Source organism: Schistocerca cancellata, chromosome 5 (genome assembly GCF_023864275.1).
Source record: "Schistocerca cancellata isolate TAMUIC-IGC-003103 chromosome 5, iqSchCanc2.1, whole genome shotgun sequence".
Lineage (NCBI taxonomy): Eukaryota > Metazoa > Arthropoda > Insecta > Orthoptera > Acrididae > Schistocerca > Schistocerca cancellata.
The window spans coordinates 126,061,019-126,087,652 of NC_064630.1; the positions used below are offsets into that span (position 1 = coordinate 126,061,019).

The window sequence follows — 26,634 nt, forward strand, 5'->3', positions numbered from 1 at the left end:
AGATGCTGTTTATGAACAGAGAATTCGGAAAATAATTTATTCTACATTTAATATCGAATAGCAAAAACAATACGTAACTTTGTTGCTGAAGTAGCAGCATCACTTGCTAACAGTACATTTGAATATTGAAATATACATAGCTACAAAAGGTTTATAATTCTGTCACAAAGAGAAATTATGTAGACATTTACAACTAGCAGTAAGTGCCAATCCGCAAATACCGGCTCTAACATACATACAATGTGAAGACCTTTCAGCAAATATGACAGTGAAAACACAAGAAAAATCAGCAGCAGAAGCGGACTTATCCAACTCGATAGTTATGAAAGATAAACGAGGAGGCGCAAAAAAGAACCAAGTTCAGAAGACGTCGAGCCCTGTCCACTATGAAAGTCTGTAAATGTTATTCATCTAGCAAACACACAAAATTGGGTCAGCACATGAATGTCTGAACTTAAGTGCACCTGCCAATGGAGCTCCAGAGAGGAGATGCTTGCATCTCATTGGTGGCAGCATGGTCGTTAATTGCAGCAGCTTCATGCTGCAGTGGTGGCTGTAGGACACATGGTGACATAACTGGTGGAGCATGTATTTGAAGGTGTGGCTCTCTAGATAGCGGCGGTTACCGCAAAAATGTGCTAAATTAAAGGTGTTCCATCTAATTTGAACTATGCTTTATTAATCATAAACATTATTATAATTCTGTAGATATTATTGTGTTAGGGATATAGAAACTAAATCACCTAGTGCTTCCATGAAATCATCTTGAAAGTGAAAGTGATAGCTGTATTGTGTTTTGTTAGTACTGTGGCTATGTGGTCCACTCTCGTGTGGTCTCTAATGCTGCTGATACCCATAGCAGACACTGAAGAACCAGTAAACATTTGTTCACCACAGCTTCCTTGCCCGACTTGTGCCATATCGTGTGCTACCAGGCCTCAATACATTCCTCAGTAGAAGCGATTATACAAAGCATGGACTTCACTTGTGAATGGAAGACAAAGAGAAATTATGTAGACATTTACAACTAGCAGTAAGTGCCAATCTGCAAATACCGGCTCTAACATACATACAATGTGAAGACCTTTCAGCAAATATGACAGTGAAAACACAAGGAAAATCAACAGCAGAAGCGGACTTATCCAACTCGATAGTTATGAAAGATAAACGAGGAGGCGCAAAAAAGAACTGTACTACACCTTCATCACTCAAAGAAGACACAGTGAAACAAAACTACCATCGACTAAACCAGTCTGTGATACCGGCAAAAGCATCTAACCAAAAAAAAAAAAAAGCAGCAGAACCAAGTTCTGCACCTGAAGATATTCAAGATACAACAAGAGGAACTGGGTACTGGAAACCAGAAGCAGTACCTACAGGAGACCCACTAAGGACATCAGCAGATCCAGTCTCAAAAGTATCACCAAGGACATTTAATTTTACATATATCAGTGAACACCAACAAGAAACTACTACTACCCCAGCAACAGGAGGAAAATCAGCAATTCCAGTGAGAAGAAATGTAAGGCGACCAAGGCATCTACAAGATTTTTTATTCCCAAAAAGCCTCAAGACCAAATTAGGATAACTAGTGCACCTATCAACACCACCTCCAGTAGCAGTCCTTGCAGCAAAAACAGAAACCACCTCAACATCGACCACACAAGTAAAAGACCAGAGAGATGGAGAACTGCCCCTTTTCACCATCAGGACATTTTCTTGCGACCAATGGAAAAAAAACAACTCACGCTTCTAGATGAGAATGAAGATTCCAAAAAAATGGTTCAAATGGTTCTGGGTACTATGCGACTTAACTTCTGAGGTCATCAGTCGCCTAGAACTTAGAACTAATGAAACCTAACTAACCTAAGGACATCACACACATCCATGGCCGAGGCAGGATTCGAAACTACGACCATAGTGGTTGCTTGGCTCCAGACTGTAGCGAATAGAACCGCACGGCCACTTCGGCCGGCAAAATGAAGATTTCTCACACAATTTAAATTCAGGAATAAAGGTAAGTGGTCAACCAAGTACAATCAGAACAAACCTAAAATCTCACCAGGTCACTCTCCTTCATCAGAAAATACAGTCACTTAGGAATAAAGTAAGAGAGCTTAAAATCTTGCTATCAAGTGAACTCAGATACATTAATATACTGTGCTTAACTGAACACTGGCTGAAAGAAAATGAGTTAAAGACAGTGAAATGACAGATTATGTGGTAGCAGCACAAACTTGTAGAAATAACTTAGACAATGTTGAATTCTTAAGCACTGAGAAAGATTTTGAACTATCAGGCATAGAACCTCAACAGGGATTTAGAGCAAATCGCTCAACCGAATCTGCAGTTCACGCCTTTCTATTAGAGGCACTGATAGCATTAGACAACAAAAAATTACCAATGGCATATTTTTAGATTTGTCAAAGGCATTTGACACCATAAATCATGACAAATTGCTACACAAGCTAGAAAATCTTGGCATTAGAGGAACAGCTAAGAACTGGCTCTGCTCTTATCTTAAAAACAGGGAACAGTATGTGGAAATAGATCAAGAAAGGGACAATGTCATTAGGAAATATAATTCCAAGCTACTGACTGTTAAATATGGAGTGCCACAAGGATCATTAATGGGTCCTGTTCTGTTCTTACTCTATACAAATGACCTAAACATGAGCAATGACAGCAGTAAAATATTTCAAATTGCTGATGATACAAGTGTTCTAATTACAGGAAACTCATAAGAAACTCTTGTAAAAAACATAAAAGAAGCCACTGACATGTTACTTTGTGACAATGACTTAATAATAAACACTGAAAAAACTGTAGCTATCGATATACACACAGCACAAACAAAAAATCTGGTATCACCCAATCTAGAGCTATACAGACAGACAATTGCCAAAACAACCTGTACCAAATTTCTTGGACTTCATCTACAAGACAACTTGAAATGAAAAGCACATATTGAGCAAATGAACAAAAAATTAAGTACATCTTGTTTTGTGCTGTGTACTTTAAAAAAACTGTACCAGCTACAACACCCTTCAGTGTGTATATTATGAAGTTGTACACTCTCACCTCCGGTATGGGATTATATTCTGGGGAAATTCTGGAGATGCCACCAAAACATTCAAAATTTAAAAAAAAATTATAAGAATAATGGGAGGGGTAGATAATCGCAAAACATGTAGACCATTGTTTCAAAAAAGGATGATCCTGCCATTTACTTGCATATATACACTTGAAAATATAATGTATTTAAAGCAAAACTTGCATACAAAAAGACCAGTCATCACTCAAAACCACACAATACACAGCTATGATACAAGACAAAAATTGGATGTACATGTTCAAAGTGACAACAAAAAGTTATTTCAAAACAGCCTTATCCACCCTAGTATCAAACTATACAATGCCTTACCAGATACCACTAAGCACATACAAAACATTGGTCACTTCAACTCTAAACTGAAGTCATACTTGGTTGATCACTGCTTTTACACAGCAAATGAATAACTACAAAACTAAATTTTTGGGTGTTTACCCAATGTAGTCTCATTCAGAAGAGCATTTGTATTTTATCTCTCTGTATATAGCGTATTAACATTTATTTAAGTATTCATCATTAATTGATATATTAATGTGTGTTATTATGTACAGAGGTATATTATATGTAAAACTGTTAATATTAACAAAAAAATCCAAATATCTCTTGCACATTGTGTAGCTGTAGATGAAAATGGATCAATAAATCAATCAATCACACTGTCTGTTACTGCCATTCAGCAGTGCTACTCTGCAGCTCTTGGAGTACTTGTTATTCTTAATGTTGACTGGATGAAAGTTATTTTAACATATATCTGATGTGCAATTGATGCAAATGAATATATATTTCTAGAAAATTTGGACAATTATCTCAGTTATCTGACAAAGAGGAAAAACTTAGTATAAAAGAGTAATTGAAAATAACAACTATGTGAATTCAGAAACAAAAGACTAAGAGCATGCATGGACAATGTTTCTGATAAGTGTCCTAAGGCAATGATTTGTTCCAATCTAAAGTAATTTATTTTCTCAGATAATTTAGTATAAGCACTAACGTTAAAACCTAAGTTAAAATGTTACAGCATAAGAGCTGTATAGGGTCTGCTTTATTCTATTAACTGAAACTGGTAAAGTAATTTTTTGTTGGTTGTAGCAAATTATTTATGATTACTGCATCATGATTTGTTGTGAACATTAATGTAAATGTGTTGCTCTATGTGTAACGTTTGTAGGTGGTATGAGCATTGTAACACTAGACAGTGAAATCGAAGGAAGGGGAGGGTTGGCTCTGAGCACTATGGGACTCAACTGCAAAGGGGAGGGGGGAGCCCCTTTGTTAAGTAGGTGGAAAGGTGCTAAAGTGAAAAGTTGAGAGCAGGAATGCAATCTTTGCAAAGCTGTTCTGGAACAGTTGAATCGTGGCTACTAATCTGTACAGTCAAATCGAGTACCAGCCATCAATCAGTAAACATTTTGGATCATCAAATATTATGAGTTACGGTACTGAAAAGGAGATGTGAATTTAGAACAGTGAACTTAAAATGAAGCATCAGAGGAGCATTTCTGTGTGTCTATACTGCAAGAAGAAGACATGCTGAGATCCATGCTCATTGTAAGATATTGAATTAGAAGAACTGGTATTTCATGCAACCGAAGTGCCACTTGCAAGCTATAAATGGAAATAGGGTTAATGGAACTAGTATTTAACCTACATTGTAGCCTACTCAATGCAGCATCTCACTATCTTCTCTACGCAATGTGGCATCTCACTATCTTCTGGTAAAGTGCCAGCTATACCTGTAAATACATGGATCTATGTTTGACATCCAATGCGTAAACAGTGTTATTTCAAATTGTTGTTCTAGCATTGACTGAACCACGCTGGATTACCAGTGGTAATTTCACCATTTGGCTTCTTAGATATGAACTTCAGCACTGTAACAGCGAATTTATAAATAGTATGATAAAGTATTTTGAAGTGCCATATAAAATTTTAGTGATCGTTATGCAGAAGGACTTTCTATGAAATCTTGAGAACAACATAGTAAAATAAATGATTTTGTCTACTTCAGTAGTATAAACCAAGGCAAGATGCATTAATTTTCTTACTAATTGAAAATAACAAATCGGTTTAAAAATTCTGTGAAAAGTATTTGAAAATGGTAATTGAAATCTATTTGTTGTTAAAGAACAAATTTATTCTACATGAGTACTATAATAAGAGGAAGAACCCACAGAAGTGGTGTATGCATAATATCTTTCTTATATCTATTGCGGCCAGTGGCTACTCAAAAGTATTACTAATTGCATTCCCACTAGCGTTGTTTTGTTCATTTCCTGAATATTTTTTGGTGCATAACTGTAAAGTATGGTGCTAAACAAAGTGAAACCAAACAGTAAACGGAACTGAACTTGTCTCAAGCCTCATAGCATTTTTTAATTATTTAATATCGATCTTTTGTGAAATGGGCTGTATGATTACATTACTGAAAGTTTAAGAAGAGTCCATTATTATTAAAGAAACTAACTGCATTCATCTGGAACTATTGTGGAAAGGAATGATGAGTGTATGTAAATGTCTTAATAGACATGGCGACCGTTTTCGAAATTGCCACAAATTATGTAAACAATATATTTCTCATGAATAAAGATACAATGAACTTGCACACTCCAGTAGCTTATGATGTTGCCCCTCCAGTGTTATTGTTCATAGACTGTGAATGTGAGATCATGTGTTATTTGCTTCATCAATGTAACTGAAACCGATTATTCATAACCTAAAGTCAGGAAACATTTACACAATCCTAAATATCTTTAAATCATGTGGAAGTGATACATACAGACACAAACTTACATTACACAATCAATTTCAGGATCATTAAGCAATAATAGTCAAAACAAAAAAAGTATACACACTGATAGCGAAATTGGATGCAAAAGAAAGGAAGTATATTCTATGTCAGTATTATAATAGGAATAGGCAACTATAAAAGTTTCCAAAATGAAACAATACCCTAGTACTAACAAAATACAATACAAGCAAACTAATACATCAGCACAGTATACCTAAATGGTTTGCATTATTTTTAAGATGTACATAAAATTCCTACATCTACATCTACATCTACATTTATACTCCGCAAGCCACCCAACGGTGTGTGGCGGAGGGCACTTTACGTGCAACTGTCATTATCTCCCTTTCCTGTTCCAGTCGCATATGGTTCGCGGGAAGAACGACTGTCTGAAAGCCTCTTGCGCGCTCTAATCTCTCTAATTTTACATTCGTGATCTCCTCGGGAGGTATAAGTAGGGGGAAGCAATATATTCGATACCTCATCCAGAAACGCACCCTCTCGAAACCTGGCGAGCAAGCTACACCGCGATGCAGAGCGCCTCTCTTGCAGAGTCTGCCACTTGAGTTTGTTAAACATCTCCGTAACGCTATCACGGTTACCAAATAACCCTGTGACGAAACGCGCCGCTCTTCTTTGGATCTTCTCTATCTCCTCCGTCAACCCGATCTGGTACGGATCCCACACTGATGAGCAATACTCAAGTATAGGTCGAACGAGTGTTTTGTAAGCCACCTCCTTTGTTGATGGACTACATTTTCTAAGGACTCTCCCAATGAATCTCAACCTGGTACCCGCCTTACCAACAATTAATTTTATATGATCATTCCACTTCAAATCGTTCTGCACGCATACTCCCAGGTATTTTACAGAAGTAACTGCTACCAGTGTTTGTTCCGCTATCATATAATCATACAATAAAGGATACTTCTTTCTATGTATTCGCAATACATTACATTTGTCTATATTAAGGGTCAGTTGCCACTCCCTGCACCAAGTGCCTATCCGCTGCAACCTTCTGAGGTTATTAAATATAAGCAAATATCTTAGATCCTCACTCTGTTTCAAAGGCTAATAATTTAGTAAAAAGGGCAAAACTGTAGTACATTAGAGAATTTGTTTCTAGAAATGAACTCTTTCTGTTAAAGGAATCGAATGAACTTAAATAAGCAAATGAAATTAATGAAGATGTAAAAATAAGTAAAAAATACACAAGAAAAATGGCTCTGAGCACTATGGGACTTAACTGCTGAGGTCATCAGTCCCCTAGAACTTAGAACTAACTAACCTAAGAACATCACACACATCCATGCCTGAGGCAGGATTCGAACCTGCGACCACAGCGGTCGCGCGTTTCCAGCAGACTGTAGCGCCTAGAACTGCTCGGCCATAATCAAGAAACAGCTGCAATTTGCTAAACAAAGATACATCACCAGTTTAGTAATAAATAGCAAAAAACAGCACTAAGAACTAAGATGAAACCAGAAAGTCGAATAAAATAGTCGTTATACCAGCAAAGATTCACAATAATTACTTTGTAAACTATGTAGAGAAAATCAAAAAGATGATCTATAAAAATAATGTAACATAGAAAGATTATGTTAAGAAACAAATTTCAATCATAATCTCAAAGATTGTCATTTAATAACTATGGGAAATGAATGAAATATGAAACAATTACCACTATCAAAAACATGAGAAGTTCATATCATGGGGATCATTACAAAATGTCAAGAAACTCTCTGAAATAAGTAACACATACTCTATAAAACTATGTCTTGCACGAGATGTCTTTTCTGATTCCAAAAACACATACAGGGTGACTCAGTTTTTTAGGATAGCTGCAATTTGAACCTGCTAACTACAGACTGATTTAACCAAATCCAGTAAGTCAGTCTCTTTGTAAGCATCAAGTATTAGCATGCTGTGTTAGTATCTAAAGCACATCAGAGTTTGGTTATATGAATGAAATGTCAGCTGTGCCTTTTAGTGAGATACATTTTGCCAGAATTTGAAGATCATACATGGATTACCTTCTAAGATCTAACCAAGGGCTTCCACGGTGTTTACCAATCTGTTTTACTTTCTGGAGTGCTGCGAAATTTGCAGCAAGTCTTTAAAGCTAGTCAGGTCATATCTTTATAAGAGAAAGCAGGTAGTGAATTCTGGACTCAACTGTCAAACTCACATGAGGTTCAGATGGTGTGCTACAGAGATCAAAGTAAAGTAATCATCTGTTCCTTGCAATTATCAGAAAACAATGATATAAAGAAATATCTGTGTTCAGATGATACAATTTTCTTATGTAAAGCCTGTATTGGATGTCCTTATGAAAAACTTGAATCTGGTAAAAGGAAGTGCAGGACCTTGATTTAAAGGAAATGGTTTTCTATTATACTAAAAAATAACCAGTTTATTAAAAACTGCCAAATAGAGAAATAAAATACACATCTGTTTTTATGAATTATACTTGGCAACACAGTATCATTGAACTCTCATGTTAAGCACATTAAAATTAGCTTACAAAGACCGACATAATTTTATGAGAGGACTGATGACCTGTGTAACTTTAGAATATTTTGCATTTTTCAATCTGTTTAAGTTACTGATTAGTGCTATGCAAAACATCAAAAATGTAAATGATATTCTTCTAATTCAGAAGAAGTCAATCGAAGCAATGGAAAGGATATACAACAAAACACATCAAAGCATTGCTACATTAAAAATCAGATCACAACAGTAATTGATGTATATATTTTTCACACTGTTTATTACATTTTGCTTAGCTACTGCATGTAATTAAACCACGTCAAAGATTAGTCGATAATACTGGAATCCATATGTTTCTAGTACTAACACAAAACCAGTTAGCAAACACTAACATAGACATGTTTATATAGCAATTAAAATGCGCAAAAATTTTCAAATTACACTCAATCAATAATTAAATACCACTTCATCCATCATATTCCTTGTGGACATAGGCAAAGATCAGCCAAATCATAGTTTATCACTACAAGGATAACGTATCAGAGCAATACATTCCTTATGCCCTAAATCTTGAAGGTTATCCTTCTGGCATTGTCACTTCCACTTTAAAGGTTTTTAAAGTTGTGTAAAAAATATTATTTGATCTGATTTATTTTTATATACAGGGATTTTCTCACAATGATACAGGATTTTTCATTGTAACACAATGAAAATAAATAGCTCAAAACGTACATAAACACAGTATATATAAATAGGCTACACATTTATGAGGGTAAGACAGGTGTTTGGCTGTGATCTTGATGAAGGAACATTTATGCATTTGCCTGAAATGATTTAAGATAACAGCAGAAAACCTAAATCACAATAACCAGATGGGGCAAACTCCATTCTCTCAACCATACGACAGTGACTTAACAAGCGCACTGACTCATTTGGTGGGTCACTATTGTACAATGTTCTTTGATTTACACACAACATACTCCTGTTAACTTGCAATATGAAACATAGTTTTTCAGTACATCACTACAAACACTGTGGACTCCCACGAGTGACTCCTAGACCACTAACATCCGGCTATGCACCTTGTACTGACTCACCTGTTTAGAAAACTTATTCTAGGCACATAAGAATACAGCTATGCCCCAAGCACAGCTCAATGTCCTTCGCTCAGTCCACCTGAAAAACTGAGTAAGCATTGCCCCATGATGAGCGAGGTGTTGAGCTATGAATAATCACAAGACATTACTAACATGAACTGTAGATGTTGGCACATGATTTTATTGTGAAAGCGTTATGTTGTGATCATGCTTTGTACTGTGACAGAGTGTTGCAGTTACACCCATTCAATGTTAATTACTGGTCTGAGTTGTATCAGTATTCTTTAATTATGTAGCATGCATTACTTTTGAAGAATGTTCTAGCTGCTTTTTACATAAGTGTATTTTAGTAATCTTTTTCATCTCCCTGGGAAATTCATTATACAATTTTATTCCCAGACAGAAAATGCTGTTCTGAGTTTTTTGTTTGTTTTTCTTTGTAATATGAGCCCAAACTGGCTCTTGTTCCAAATTATGTTCTAGACTACTAGATGTGCACTGTTTACCAGTTATGACTGCAAATGGCCTCGCAGCCAGTGGTAACAGCAGTTCGTATCAGATCACCAGAGTTAAGTACTGTCGAGCTTGGCTAGCATTTGGGTGGGTGACAGTCTGGGTCTGCCGAATGCTGCCATCAGAAGAGAGCACTCAACCCTTGTGAGGCCAAATTACAAACTACTTAACTGAGAAGTAGCGGCACCAATCGTGAAAGCTGACAAAGGCGTGTAGAGTGGTGTGTTGACCACATGCTCCTCCGTATTCACATCCATTGATGCCTTCTGGCTGAAGATGACATGGCAGTTGGTCAGTACTGTTGGACCTTCTGAGGCCTGTTTAGGAGTAGTCTGAGTTTTTTTGACCAGTCATGACTGGAGAGACTGCACCAAAAATACATTGTTTATCATTCTACGTACAAAGAAAGACACTAACAACAATTTTTATCATATAACACACACAGAAAATTATTTATAACCTTCACTATTAGTGAAAGTATAGTAAAGTTTTCCCTGATTTGCACAGCAATATGGTAGATACACTCACTTGGTGTAGAAAGTATAGCCAGTTTTTAAATAGTTCTTTACAATGAGTTCAACTACTACTTTTAGTTAGTATTTTTACTGTTCTTTCTGCAGTTTAAAAATTGTTTCCATGTTTGGTACTTCTGATCCCCAGAATGGAATCCCGTAGATGAGAACTGAGTGCATGTAGAAATCGTATGTCGCCACAAGATATTGGCTATTAGAAACTGATGATATAACCCTATGCCTATTACTTGCTTATGATATTTTGGCTCTGTAAGTGAAAACATGGTTTTGTAATTGAGTCAGTCCTAAATTTAAAACACACTGCTAAAGTTTTTTTATTGACACAGTCTTTCTATGAGTAGGGAAACAGGAAACTACTCTTGAATATATAATAAATGCTGCAAACAGCCAGCACAAGATGTGGAATAAAAACATATAAAAGAGGGTGGTGAGATCATAAATCTGCTCTATGCAATGATGTGGTTCTGTTGGAAGTAAAACAAAGTTATTAAATCGCACTAGCACTGCTTCCTAAGCAGAAAAAGGAAGATCATGAAAAAATATAAAAAGTAGTTGTCTCGCTCCAGGCATACAAGTTTCACTGAAGGAGAAAAGATTTCTCTATCAGACCTCTCTGGGGGACACCACCTTGATGAAGCACTGTCCATACGGGTGGAGAGGCTTACGTTTCCATGTGAAGCTGAGGACTATGCTGAAGGTAGAGGACCTATACTGCCGGAAAGGCCTCAGCCAATGGATCAGACTAAGAGTGCCCCACGACGTCCCATCTTTCCTATCCGCTCCTAGTCCAACTCAATTCCCTTTCCCAACCCATGGTGTGATGCGATCCGTGCCATGGGGTGCATGGCACATGGGATACCGGGAGACCTCCCTGAGTAATTAGTCTTACACCGCGAGTGGTATTCTTGGTGTGGACCGTGTAGATCCCAAAATCTCGTGGGATCGATATGGACACGATTAAAGAAAATAAAAAAAAAAAATGAGGAGCAAACTGAGACCTGAGACGCCCAACATTGGGGTCAGGCCCGATGGAAGGCATTCCCACTACTGAATCGGGACCTAGACCTGAGCAGAAATGGGAACTGTAACTGAGACATTGGACCAGATCAAGATTAAAGCCTTGTCATGGGTCCAGTGGAGGAAATTACTCACAGAACAAAGGAAAAAGGAAGGGAAAGAATGGCTTCCTAAAGACAAGTGGAGGGAATTAAAGGGACTTGAACCTAAGACCCCCAAGAAAAAACTGTCTAAGGCTGAAGGGGATACACAGGCCCCCACAACGACGAAGACAGGCAGCAAGACGATAATGCAGGAATCTATGAGTTTCCCCTCCCTGGGTAAGTGAGCCCAGAAAAAACCGAGGCAAGAAATAGGGGAACAGACCTATAGTACTGCATTCTCGGTTTTCAAGATGACAGTTATTCAGGAAGGCGATCCACTGGTGGCCATGGCCTTGTAGCAAAAGGAATCTGTACAGATGGCCCTCTTTGAAAAGATTGGGGGGACACTCGTCAAGGACACAACTTCACAACAGTCTATCTAGGTCGTAGTGCCCTCATTTTTGTCTCTGAGGGGGTGCATATGGTTGAATGGCTTAAGGGCAAGGTGCCCATGACATCCCTAGGGGAAGTTGCACAGCTGCTGGCCAAGATGGCAGCGGAACTTCTTAAGACCGCAAAGGTATCAATATGGGTACCAAAGGTCCTTAAGAATGTCTCTCCTAAGACTCTGCTCGAGAAAATAGGGGCTCAGAACCCAAAAGTCTCGGCAGAAGACTGGAGAGTAATCAACTTGTACTAGAAGGATGAACCAAGATGGCGGAGGTTGGAGAGAAGACCCTGAAGGCGATGTGAGAGCAGGACCTGAAATTGTATTTAGGGATCTCGCAGGTCACAGTTAGGGTTCTCAACGATCTCAAATGCAATCATGGCAGCAAGATGGAGGCTGGAGGTGCTGCAGATTACTCTGCAGCACAGGAAATGGGCCTCTGCTGCCCTGAGCCGCTGCCTCGGGAGGCAGGAAGAGGAGGGGCCCTGATACAAGAACCATACATATATATGGAGGGGGCGTATCTGAGCTCGGTGACACTAGAGGTAACCTGATTTATACTAGAAATCTAAGAAACTCCAGAACACGCATCTATGTAAGAAATGGAATTCGTTTCATGCCGGTGATGGATTTCTGCTCTAGCGACCTAGTGATCATTAAAATGCAGCAATGTGAGGAAGGTATCACTAGGGAAATTATTTTGGCCTCAGCATACCTTCCTTACAAAGACAGCTCTCGTCCTCCTCCTTTGGAGGTGAGGAGACTGGTAGAGGCTTGCCATCGGCAAGGTGACCCACTGCTGGTGGGATGCAATGCCAATGCCCACAACCTAGTGTGGGGCAGCAAGGACACCAACAATACAGGTGAGTACCTTCTTGAATTTCTTTTAGCTAACAACTTGGAGGTCCTAAATAGGGACAATGAACCTACATTCAGGAATAGCAGAATGGAAGAAGTAACTGACAGAACTTTTGGTTCCATGATGATGGTAGCTATGTCAAACAATAGCATGTGATGTTAGAGCCATCCTCATTGGACCATATGTACATTAAATTCAAGGTTGAAATGGGAATCAGACAGACCATGGTCTATAGGAATCCTAGGAAAACAGACTCAGAGACATATAGGAGGGACATTGACTTAGGCTTATTGCAAATTAAAAGGAATCCAGTAGAGAGTGAGGAAGTAGCAGAGGCTGTTACCTCTGCCATAGTAACCTCATATCAGGACAACTGCACAGTCAACAAGAAGTACACAAATAGGAGTGTGCCTCGGTGCAATAATAACTTAGAAATACAAAGAAAACAGGCACAAAGACTGTTTAAGATTGCGAGACGTAAAGGACAATGGACTAAATATCGTGAGGCCCTTGTCAACTACAACTTTGCAATCAGACAAGCAAAGAAGACATCCTGGAAGGCATTCTGTGAGGAAGTGGAGAGCACAGCTGTTCAAGCCAGACTTCACAGAATCCTCACTAGAGTACCAATCAATCCAGGAGATACGTTGAGGAAGGAGGTTGGGGAATATACAAAGACAGCACATGAGATGCTGGAACTGCTCCTCAAAACTCACTTTCCTTAATATGCTCTGCTGGACAACACGGACCAGAATGTGATCCTAGAGAGACAATGGTTTTCAGGCACTTGAAGAGAGGACTGGGAATCAGTCAAGGAGTGTGTGGACTTTAATAAAATCCAGTAGGCTGTGGGAACATTCCAACCGTTCCAGTCACATGGCCCAGATGGAATTTTTCCAGCTGTTCTGCAACAGGCAGGAGAGAAAGTCATGAGTCCTATGCAGGCTATTCAGGGTTAGCCTAGCAGTAGAAATCATTTCCAGTGTTTGGAGGGCAGTGAAGGTTGTCTTCATACCAAAGCCAGGGAGAATTGATGATACCAAGGCTAAGGATATGAGACCAATCAGTCTGTCCTCCTTCATTTTCAAAACATTGGAAAAACTGGTTAATGTATATGTAGGGGAGGCTAATTAGGGCCCCTTCTACATTAAAAATAACATACATATCAACACGGTAAATCATCTGAGACAGCTCTCCACTGACTCGTTGGGAGGGTGGAGAAAACACTTTGCTTCCAAGAAATAGCCCTCTTCATCTTCCTGGATATTGAGAGGGCCTTCAGTAATATGACCTTCGATTCCATGGTAATGGCAGCAAAGTTGCATAATCTAAGGACCACTATATGTAGATGGACAATGGCCATGCTTATGGGAAGGAAGGTAGAGGCTACCATGATGAATGAAAAAAGGGTAATTAACACCACTAGAGGCTGCCCACAAGGAGGAGTTCTAGCCCCTTTGTTGTGGAATCTAGTGGTGAACGAACTCATTGAGGAACTTAATTCCAGGCAATGCTTCTGCCAAGTATACGCAGATGACCTTGTCATAGTAATACTTGGCAAATTTACTGACACAGTCTGAAATATGGCACAAGGAGGATTGGACATTGTGCAAAATTGGTGCATTAAACAGGATCTGAGTGTTAATCCTAAGAAGACTCTTGTGGTTCCATTTACGAAGAGGCATATCCAACACTCAAGTTGGAATCCAAAGCTCTTCTATGCAACTCTATCTGTGAAGGGGATAGCGAAATATCTAGGGGTAACCTTAGATGAGAAACTAACGTGGACCCCTCACATTAAGAGTACCTGCTCCAAGGCAAAAAGTACTCTATTGAGTACCAGAAAGGCTTCTGATAAAAACTGGGGCCTAAGCCCCAGAGGTATGCACTGGATATACACCACAGTGGTTAGACCTAGGATTTCCTGCAGGGCTGTAGTGTGGTGGACGAAGGTAGAACAGCGGGTTGTAGCTAAGGAGCTTGCTAAGGTGCAGAGACTGGCCTGCTTAGCCATAACTGGCAGAATCGGCAGCACGCCAACTGCTGGGATGGAAGCCACGTTAGACATGTCTCCACTGCACGTTTAGGTCAAGATGGAGGCAGCAGCTGGGGCATACAGACTTAAAACTGGCAAAAACTGGATCTCATTGGGATATCCAGAATCATACACTAACATAGTGAATGAGGTAAACACAGAAATGGCTAGGGGAAATACCTACCAACTGTATAATAATTCCCAACTGCTTCAACAATCCTTACAATATAATAATTGGAAGCAGTGTGCAGTGGGAAAAACAGTTCAACATCGTATGGGGGACATTGTTTGGTTCACGGATGGGTCGAAATCAGACCAACGCGTTGGGGCAGGGGTGTATGGGGTTCAGACTGGAGGGTATCATCTCTCTAGGAAAACTGGCCTCTGTATTCCAAGCTGAAATTACTGAAATCAGGGCATATGTGGAGGAGAACTATGGAATTGGCTCAGGAAACAGAACGCAAAATATTGGACCAAGAGCCATAAACCAAAACATGGTACGGTAATGATGCCCATGTTTTGAAAGAAGCTCTGTAATCCTGGGATTGAACAGGAAAGAGATCAAACTCATGGCTGAGCTGATGAGTGGCCATGGAAAAAAAACAACATATACACACAATTGGTATAACGGAAGAAGAACCTAAATGTAGGATCTGTGATGAGATTGAAGAAACTGCACCACACCTAATCTTTGAATGAATGGCATTGGAGAGCAAAAGATATAGAATCTTTGGAACAACTAGACTGAAGAAATTGTATCTAACAAAAAACTGGTAAACGGACTCCTTGCACTATTTAAGGGCATTGTTTGTCATTAGTAGATACAAAGGGAGCGATACTGCACAATAATTTTGGTTTCGGTGCGGGCAGTGTATAAAGGCACATTTGCATGCCGTGCGTGAGTTTCCTCGGAAACGCGAAATCTTAATTAAATAATTAATTTGTGACAAATAAATAAAGCCTATGGCACAGAACCGCAGCGCTGTGTCGCTGATAAAACAAAAACACAATTACGACACTCTTATGTTTGATTAAGAAGAAGGAGGTCGAGGAGTATAGCTGAGGCTGGAAGCACGTATATTTTATTAACTGGCACACCGCCATATTTGAAGTTATATAAGAACACTGCGAGTTGCAATCTTACTAGGCACTCGATTCTGTAAAGAATTCATATTTATGAAAGTAAGTAGAATTATTTGACTGTAGGGTTATTCGTTGAATATATCTGATTTAACTAACTGTGTAAACTTTTTTTATGTTTAGTAGACAGTCATCTCTGTACGACGTATTGACATGGCTGGCAAATTATACTAATATTGAGATTTAGATTTTGAGTCCGCACCTACCGCAGCAGTCTTTGGAAACGATTTAAATACGAAGTCCGATTATTTGAATCGCATTTCACGGTCAACTACGAATAACATTGCATTTACGAAAAAGCCATTGTCAAGCGTCTGATACCAAATAATTAAACGTCCACGTTCCAGATAAGCAAATATTAATTACAACCAATCACTGTCATACATATACAATAAATTAATATTTTATTTATTTTATAAGTGGTGCGTTAGACCTAAGCTGTTTTAGCTTCCCTGTCAAAAACAAATCAAATCAGTCTCTATCAGATATAGCAAACTTAAACAACCCCAGAATTTTATGCTTATTTTAAAAGACACAAACAGATCTTAATTAAAATTATCAGTAGGTCAGAAAACTAACAAATGAGAACTATCTGAGAAAGAAACACAAAAAATGAAAGCAATTTCGGACACTATCAGGAGAAAAGCAGGCAAAACGATGTACCATTAATATGTTTGAAAACAGGGACAAATTATTGACTCACACAGAGTAGCTGGTTTGTTTAATGTATATTTCACAGCAACAGCAAGCAGTCTGAAAGAAAAACGACAAAAAACAGCTTCTGAAACCAGATGAGAGCAGAGACAAGCAAAAAGTTCATTTAAACGAAAAAAATCTTTTTGTACTCAACAGATGAGAAGGAAATATTGAGTATACCACAGTCCAGGCGCATTAATGTTTGATGCCAACTTGCAGTGACTATTCACAGATGGCAGGTGGCAATACTAGCAGTGTTGGGTGTATAAAGCACTTCGGGGGACACAGAAAACAATTCAGTCATTGATACAATGTGGAAATGGAGTGACTGATTTGATGTCAAAAGGGCACCATCATTGACTTTCGAGCCAAGTGTGGAAACATTTTTAAATTGGCTACGTTTGTAAACTGTCCAAGTGCCACCGTGGTTAAAGTATACTGTGCATGGCAAGATGGCACAATTCAAAACTAGCGCTGAGACAACTATGCTGTGCCATGGGCCATATATGACAGGGATGAATGACTGTTGTGGAGATTTGCATGGGTGAACTAGTGTTCAGTGAACATTGTTGCATATGGGTCGCTGCAGAAGGTGCCTTCTTCATGCACTGAAGCTGACTGCTGCTCATCGTCTAGCAAGGCAGGAATTTGCACGTCAATACTGAAACTGTAAGTCCACTGCATGGCGACAGATGGCCTTTTCTATGCTCCATAGGACTTCTGGCCGATGGTGAATCAAATACCCTGCATGTGTTATGCTCAGGGGAATGTTTCCTTGGCATTCCCTGGATGATCTCACTATTGTAAAAGGCGCAGTGAGTCAACGCAAGTATAAAGCTACCCTTGGATACCATGTCCACTGCTATGTCCTTGCCTGTAACTTCCACCGTGGTTTCTGTCTGCACCTCGAGATGTGTTCACCATCTCCCTCGAAAAAGAAGAGGCTCGATAATGTCTCTGCAGGTTTTTTTTTTTCAGTCCTCCTCACAGACAACCTCGATATGCCTTGTGCTGCATGCCTTTTAGAAATGTACCAAGCACCTCCTGTCACCTTCTCCAGTGCCACAATACACACGCTGCTGGCTTCGGTGCCACCCTCCGTGGACGCCGGAAGCCCGCCTGCACACTCTGCACCCATCAGAGGTGCTCCACGCCACACGTTACATGTCGGCCTCCAGCCCACACACACCATTCAACGGGCATGCACATGGCCCACTCACTGTTCTTCTTCCTGCCTGTTTCCTGTGTTCCACCCTCGTCCTTCGTTCCATGCATCCAGACATCTGCTTTCTCTCACACATTGGGATTTCTTCCCTACAGGCATCTTTGCTCTCACCACGTGCCTCTGTCTCACTGCCACTCTGTGCCATTCACTCCTTGTCATGGAGTCCATTCTCCAAGCAGAGCACTGGCCTCTCCTCTTTGATGGCGCCTATGCTCTCCATCCAGTTCCCCAGCCAGCTGCACCATCTCGTCCAAAGGGAAGAGGAGTGGTATGTCCTTGACTATTGCCTCCAGTACAGCCACCGTTAACACCGAAAATGGCTTCGCCATCTCTCTCCGAAGGGAAGAGGAATACTGTGTACCTCTGGTGTTTGATGTTGTGGCACACCAGCCACACAGCAATGCCCTGTGGGTTGCCATCACACCAGACACCTGCAGCTGACACTGTTCGACTTCACTGTGCCATTCATTGCAGTGTGGAGGTGCCACAATCACAGGACACAGCTGGCACTATTTCGCATCCCCTAAGCCATGTGACGCCAGCCATTTCATGATATCCCTATGCCGGGTGGCCAATAGAGGACTGCTGAGTGAGCTCAACAGACTGTGCTGCTGAGTATACCACAGAGTAAACAACGAGTCACCGATACAGCACTACCATATGAAGACAACGCCAATGCACCACCAATCGTGATCACAACTAATTCCGACCATGGAGAGTAATCCACGGTGTCAGACTGAGCGTTTTTTCTTGCACCTACTTAGAACTGTATTCACAGAGTGACAGTTGTTCTTACCAGATCATGAAAATCCCTCGTCTTCTTTGTAGAGATTCAATTTCTGTTGTTCTTGTTTTCTTGTTGCTTCCTTAGAGAAATAGATTCTGTAGTTCAAGGCTACCTGCGAACTGTGTTCTTTATGCATGTACCATCCCACAATGGGACAATTCATCCACACCTACATGCAATTTGTTTTTTTTTGTCAGCATGATAACATCCATCAGAAGGACAATGGAATGTGTCACACAGCTTACTGTGTGCATATGTGGTTCAAAGAGCAACGGGAGGAGTTTACCATAACCTCAAGGCCACCAAGTTTAAATCCATTCAGAATCTATAGGACCACCTCAGTCTGGTTGTTCACACTATGGATCCTCAACTGAGACACCTAGTGCAGCTGGTCATGGCACTGGAGCAGCAAGGCTCTGCATCCCTGTTGGTACCTTCCAGAATTACATTGTCTCTCTTTCTGCAAGTCTCACAGTAGACCACACTGCAAAAGGTGGTTATTAAGGCTTTTGACAGGTGATCGCATTAATGTGACTGGATGTGTATAAAGAAATTAAAATCACATTTTTCCTCAGACGTATACAGTGTTCACGTTGACACATTTAAAAATATATACTAAGCTCTAACTCACCTTTTTACTGCCATTTTAGGGCCATTACTTTTTTTGTGTATACAAAGATCTTTCATCTGTTAGGTTAACAAACGCCAAATTTGTTTTATATGTGGGTGATAAAAACATTGCAATAAAAAGCTAATCAACTAGAGCCTAGAAAGATCGGTTAGTGAAATAATCATATTATACTATGTCTACTTTCATTAGATAATGTCTCTATAGGATTAAGTTTTGGGGTAACTTATTAAGCAAACTAAAGTTTTCCACATCAAAACATGTGTAATAAGAATTATTTATGGTGTGAACTCAAGAATAGGCTGACGAGGCCTGTTTGGGGAGCTAGGTATACTAATCACTGTCTCCAAATATATTTATTCCTCAATGAAATTCGTCTTTAAAAATGTGTATCTTTGTCAAACTCATGGCTCAGATAATGTAATCAATACTAGAAAGAAGACTACTCTTCACAAAAATTAAAATCATCTACTTTGGTCCAAAAAGGTGCTCATGATTGATAAACACACAAATTTAACTGCTAATAAAGGATTTATTGGTGACCAACTTCTTCTAATCCATTGACGAATTTCTTATTACAACCAAGAGACATGTTGCTGATATACTATCTGAGTGTACTGAACATTTACATACTTTGTAACAAGTTATTTTTAGTTTTTAAATGAAAATTCTACGTTTTTCACGTCCATGACGACCATTTAATTAGCGAGCTTAGTGAGGTATATTAGTATTTCTGTCTTCCTTTGTAAATGTTTACCATGTGTTATTGTTTTTATGACATGTTCTAAGTCCTGGAGGATCTCTTCACTATAGATGTATTCGAATGAAAAGTATATCTTATCTAATCTAATCTGCTTCTTACTGTGTTTTCCAGAAAAACTAAAAATTGTGAATGTAAGGCTTCTGTTCAAGAAGGGAGATAAGAGAAATGAAAAGAACTACAGACCCATACTCTGCTGTCTGGTTTTTCTAAAATGCTGTAGAAAACAGCGTACAAAATACTTATTTACGTTTGTAGAGAAAATTAAGTGCCCAATAAGGATTCAGAAGACACAAGTCGACAGAAATGGCCTTTTTTGATTTTTTTAATTAAGCATTTATGACACCAGACCATAAAGTACAAGTATTGGCAATATATTTTGGCATCACAACAACCTATGTGACAGACCACAAATTACTGCTTCAAAAATTGGAATGTGAACGAATTAGGGTGTTGGTTCACGAATGGTTGACATCATACATGAAAATCAGAGAGCAGATAGTTGAAATCAAGTATCAGGAAGAAAACATTATGTATATCTACCTCTCTAAAATCAAATTAACTAAATATGGTGGGCCACAAGGTTCTATTTCTGGTCCGCTGTTGTCCTTAGGATCTGCCAATGAAGTAGTCACCCAGCAACTTACAGAAATATATAAAATTTGCAGATAATACAAATATATTGACAAAACGTAAAACTGCTGCAGAAGTACAATATCAAATACAAAACTGAACCACACACATTGCAGAATGGTTCACCACTAACGATTTTGTTCAATGTTGTTATTAACATTGAGAAAACTGACACAATGGATAATGCACCTCTATACCACAGAAACACCTGTTAACTCTCACTATATATCTATTTGTTAAGCAATTAGAAATTCTAATCTCAACATAATTTCTAGGAATATGGATTCAGAAAAACTTGAAGTGGGACACACACTACAATTACATCAGCAAGAAGCTAAGCACAATATGCCATGATGTAAAAATGCTTCCTTCGTGTACAACAAATGAAACATTAAAAAATATGCATTATACCTAAGCAGAATCACTGCTGTAATATGGGACAATTTTTTGGAGGAAGTCGCCAATAAGCAAAAGCAGTTTCACAGCATAAAGAGGACCGTGAGGGCAGTTGAAATTACAGAACCCAGGAACTCTTGCAAACCCATTTTTAAAGCACTCCAGATACTACCACTGCCATCCTTGTACATTCTTGAGGTAGTTAATTACATAAAGCAAATTTCAGAGTCTAAAACAAAGCAGTATGTACAAATCAAACAGCCTGCAAGCAAACATTTGACTTCCACAGTGACAACCCTCAGACAAAATGGACCTATACATACTGGGAAAAAAACTTCACAATAAAGGTTCCCACCACATCAAGACAAGAAAATATATACAAAACTCTGAAACCGCATTTGCAGGATAGGTGTCATTAGACTGTGAATCAATATCTGTTGACATAAATTCCAATTTTTCCCTCTTTCTATTATGTATCAAAAATAGCTTTGTGATTTATTGTGCTATGTATTTGATTGTAGGGGAAGGTGAGGTAATTACACGCATGTGGGTAATCCCACGCAGGCTGATTTCCGCAGTTTGAATGGCGCATGCTGTTCCCAGTTGGCAGGAGTAACAACTTCGATGCGGCTTATGCCACCCATTTGCCAGTGGCATTGTTGGAGCAGTGAAGTATTGTTTATTTTTGGCGTGTCTCATGTAATTTTGGTCAGCTGTATTTTGCAAGGTAAGTGCTACTATAGGTTGCTTTAATGTAATTCTTGCATATCAACTACTAACCCTAGATAAAACCTTTAATTTAATTGTAGATTTGTCCCGCTATTTGAATTAGGTGGTGAGTTATGCTTAGGTTAGTCATCGAACTTACAGTGGGGTAATGCCACGTAGCTGTTGAAGTGCGTGGTATTCCCCCTTGCAGGTTATATTTTCAATACTAAGGAGTTTAAAAATTTCAAATGGGTAGATATTATAAAACAAAAACCCAGAAAGCAAAATGGATGCAAGAGGAACTTTGTAAGGCTATTGATGCCATCAAATCTGGAAGAAAAATAAGAGAAGTATCAAGAGCTTTCGGGATTGATGAAGCTACTCTGCGAACGAGAACGAACGTTAAAAATACTGAGGGTCCAAAACTTGGAAGAAACCCAACATTTTCGAAAGAACAGGAAAATGAGATTAGGGATCATGTTATTACAATGGCATTACATGCATCCAGCTCCGAAAGATTGCATTTGAGTGTGCAGAGGCTAACAACATTGCAAACAATTTGGATAAGTCATCTAGGTTAGCTGGAAAGGATTGGCTAGCTCTATTTTTAAAAAGAAACCCAAGTATTAGCATGAGAAAACCTGAAGTAACTAGCATTAACAGAATACAGAGATTTAATGAAGAAGAGGTTAATGCATATTTTAAAAACGTAGAACATGTCTTTGATAAATATAAATTTAAAGAGGGGCGAGTGTTCAACGTCGATGAAACAGGCATAAATCCTGTAAAAAAGCCCAAGAGAATTTTGGCTCCTAAAGGTGTTAAACAAATAGGTGGGGCCACGTCTTGGGAAAGGGGTAAAAACGTGGCGATTCCAGAAGACGTCTGTTTAGTTTGTATTGAGTTTGGAAAGGATGGAGAACTATGGTACCGATGTATTTCTTGTAGCAGATGGAGTCATGAATAATGTAGTGGCTGGAACACTCCAAAAGGCTCCAATTGCGATCTTTGCTGTACTATATGAGAAAATGAACTCTTTTCACTCCAAAAAGAAAAAAAATGAAAAAAAAGAAAATTATAAGAGATGTTTGTAGAATTACATTATTTCGTTGTTAAATATACTGTTTACTATTTATAGCAACAAATAAACAAATAAAAATAGCAAGTATTGTACATTTTTATCGTTTGTTTGTTTTACGTGTTATTACTCAGTACTTTTGCGTGTCATTACCCTCAGGGGTGGGGAATACCACTCATTTGCACTTTTTTTTATTTTAATGTTCAAAATTAAGATACTGCTTATAACTATTTATAGACGATTGGAATATGTGGAGAAATGTCCATTGCATGGTATGTACTTACTTTCGAAGGTTTTAATTACGTACCGAATGGTTCACATCGATTTTTCCGTAGGTGTGTGTATTTCCCCCACTCTCCCCTACATGCATTTTAGTGTATAATCTTGCAGGGTTTAACTGTTATGTATTATGTGCTTAAAATTATTTATGGTACTGAATCAATTTACTGCACCAGTAACATACCATTTATTTTAAACTGCGCAATGTACAAAATAAGCCATTCCTATGTCAATGATTTGATGAAACATATGCCTAATAAAGAAAAAACTCGTCTAGTATGTGATAAGAGATAATACACAACCAAAAATTTTAAAAACCGCACATACTAAGGATTTATGGACAGAACTTGGAGATCTGCGGGACGAAGTAGACGTGAAATTAAAAGTAAACTGTTCCTTTTTCCTCGAGTTGTACCAGCCATCCGACACACCTGGGGTCGATGCGGGATCGACGTGATTTGGTTCTTAATTGTCGCGCCAACTTTCGATGCCTAGTACCCTATGCGTATCCGTATCACAAGTGTCCCTATGGAGGAAATTACGTCATTCCAACGATCGACCAACCGCACTTAGGCCGGGGTACTATATAGTTCTGTCTGTCCGAACTCCGAAGAGCACGTGGGAATAGCAAGCGTCTTCAATTACGTAGAGCATTGGTAACCGTGAAGTTTAAAATACGTTTTATTCTCTACGTTTGCTGTGGACTGTTGGAAGTTTCTGCGTTTCTTTCATTTGGTTCTGTTTATCGTAGCAGCAGATCTTCCCTCACTAGTAAACCATGGAAGGTAAGACTTTTTTTCTACTAGAGTGATACAAAATTACTGCACTGCAGTAATAAATTCATGTTACGTATTTTACGATCTAAGATTAATATCTTTCCCACGAAAGCATTTAGGCCAACTTGAATGAAATTTTCAATTTTTCTCTTTTTACAGCTGTCAACGAGAGAGTTTTAATCGGAGGTGCGCGATTGAAACTACCGAGAAGGGCTGTCCTGTCTGCGGTGCGGAGGATAGCCGTACCATATCGCTCCCAGCAGGAGCACTGCCTAAGTCCTTAGAGTCAAAAATTAGATGTCAGAGGAAACGTGAAATTTATGGCCAGTTGTCCGTGGACTCTCGTGCGTAAGTATAAGGGAGGGCTGTCGAAAGAGGAATACAGGGCTAAACTACAGGCAATTAGGCGAGAAGAGCTTATGAAGATCAAACAACAAATCGATGAAGAATTGCGCGCAGCCTTGGAAAGAAGGAAGCGACCACTCGCAGCGCGAATGTTTAGAACAAGGCACATTAAAACCTGAACTGCAAATTGGAGGTTGTGTTTGTCACGAAATGGAGAATCTGAAACAAACATGGCGGAAGTTTGAAAACGACGTTACATTGGCAAACACCGAAAGTGTCGAAAACGTAAGGAAGTGTTTAGAAGAGCAGTAATTTCATGAGTTTTTCTTCTATAAGCTGCTCTCAAATTCAACCGAGTTGTTGGTTCTTTAGTGACTGGCAGTTTTATGCCCGGACTGATGGTGTTGTGTGAAACTTCAAATGTGAACATTCTGAAAAAATTAATTCAACTTCGTCTTTAGTGTTTTAATGCTCGAATTATAACAGTATTGTTCTCATTGTGTATTTATTTGGCCTCCACCAACTATCCATGTGGCTAGCTAATTAGTCATAGTTGAATCCGAGAATCAGTTTACTGTAATGTAATAGAATCCTAAACTGCTTTCATCGTATATTGTAATAATTTTGATTTAGCACGTATCAAACTTTTTGCCTCTAGGAAGTATACCATGTTCGAAATGCTTGTTGCGCAAAGATCTGACGTTAAGGCCAAGGTCTAAGTTTTTTTTTTTTTTTTTTTTTTTAAATTGAATAATTACTTCATGTTCCCGAGAGGAAATCAACAATATTCTTTGTATTAGCAAATTCTGATACTCAAAACATGACTTTTATAGCTGTGGTATATTTGTGTGACATTAAGTTCGGTTTAGATATATAGCTAAAAATGGACCAATTGAAATGTTGCGTACGATTCGTTGGTATTAACTGGTGACGTACTGCTAACGGATCTGTCACCCGTTTTGTTAGTTGGTGAAGCAAACGAATGTGGAAAAAAAAGTGGGGGGGGGGGGGGAGGAGAGGAGAGGAAAAGTAGTTTTGGTGATACATTGATTGATCTGTACCTTAGCACGAGTTTGATTGTCAGTTGGTGAAGCCAACAAAAGTTACAATTTTTTTAAAAAAAATTCAGTGTGTTGACAGTGATTTGTAGAGAGGTCTAGGCTTGAATAGGTAACAGTTCCGCCAATAGCCGTTACAGTCACCATTGTTGACTACGGCGTTCTGTCACTAGTTTCCTATGACACTAGCCAAAGCCAATGAAAGTTTGTGTTATGTGTAAATAAATTCAGCAGATTGTTCGTATATAGTCATCATAAATACTGGATGGTTCAACAAAGTTACACATTTTCCCTAGGTAGATTTTTGTAGATAACTTTGCATTGCAGCAGTTCACGTGATCTTTTCTGAAAGATCCACTGTTGACTTAAAAAGTGGCGTCAAAGGAAAGTAAAAGAAATTGGGACTGTAGGAAAAGTTCTGTGTAGATGCAGATTTTTTAAAATAAGGTGGGATGAAATTTTTGTCAGTACAAACTCGTATATTATGGTTTACTAACATGGTAGACTACTACATGTAATGCCAAACAGAATCATAGTTTTCTACAATCGCATTTCTTCTGTATATCAGCAAAGAAACGTGATAGCAATGCAAGAATTTACTTGCAGGTAGGTTTGCAGTATTCAAACTACTGTAGAACACAGTGGCATTATTTATTTTCATACTTTGTATTAAAACTCTCTGCCTCATTATTAGCAACCTTCTTGGACAGATTTTTCAAATCATTGTTTGAAATTGTGCAGGACAAGTCTATGTATGGGCCACTTACAACATTGCTACGTATACTGAATTTTTAGAGTTCGTGAAAGAGTTGGCAATGCTGATTGGACAACATTCTTTGAAATTATGAAGATATCACAGATACTAAAGAGTGCAGCCTAATAAAAAAGGGGCCAGTAAAGTTTTTGTATTTGCTGTGTATGTGGTGGATACATAAAGTGTGAATGCAAGACACTGTATGCTTTTATGGGCTGTTAAGATATTAACAAAGTACTTTTTGTGTTTAACATCATATCATAAGTTAGTATGTATGTGGTTTTCCATACCCTTAGTAAAATTTTGCTGAAGATATACATTTTTTTAAAATATATATATATAATCAGATTTTTTGGAATATGTCCTACTTATAATTTATATTAACACATTGGATTG

The 26,634-nt window shown here is 38.7% G+C and overlaps 1 long non-coding RNA gene across 1 annotated transcript; it reads left to right on the forward strand.

Annotated features, from left to right (window-relative positions):
• Positions 1-23,900: 23,900 nt before the first annotated feature.
• Positions 23,901-26,274, forward strand: LOC126188263 (uncharacterized). The gene is made up of 2 exons (XR_007537844.1): positions 23,901-24,090; positions 24,241-26,274. It is a non-coding gene; the product is annotated as an uncharacterized LOC126188263 (long non-coding RNA).
• The last annotated feature ends 360 nt before the right edge of the window (positions 26,275-26,634 follow it).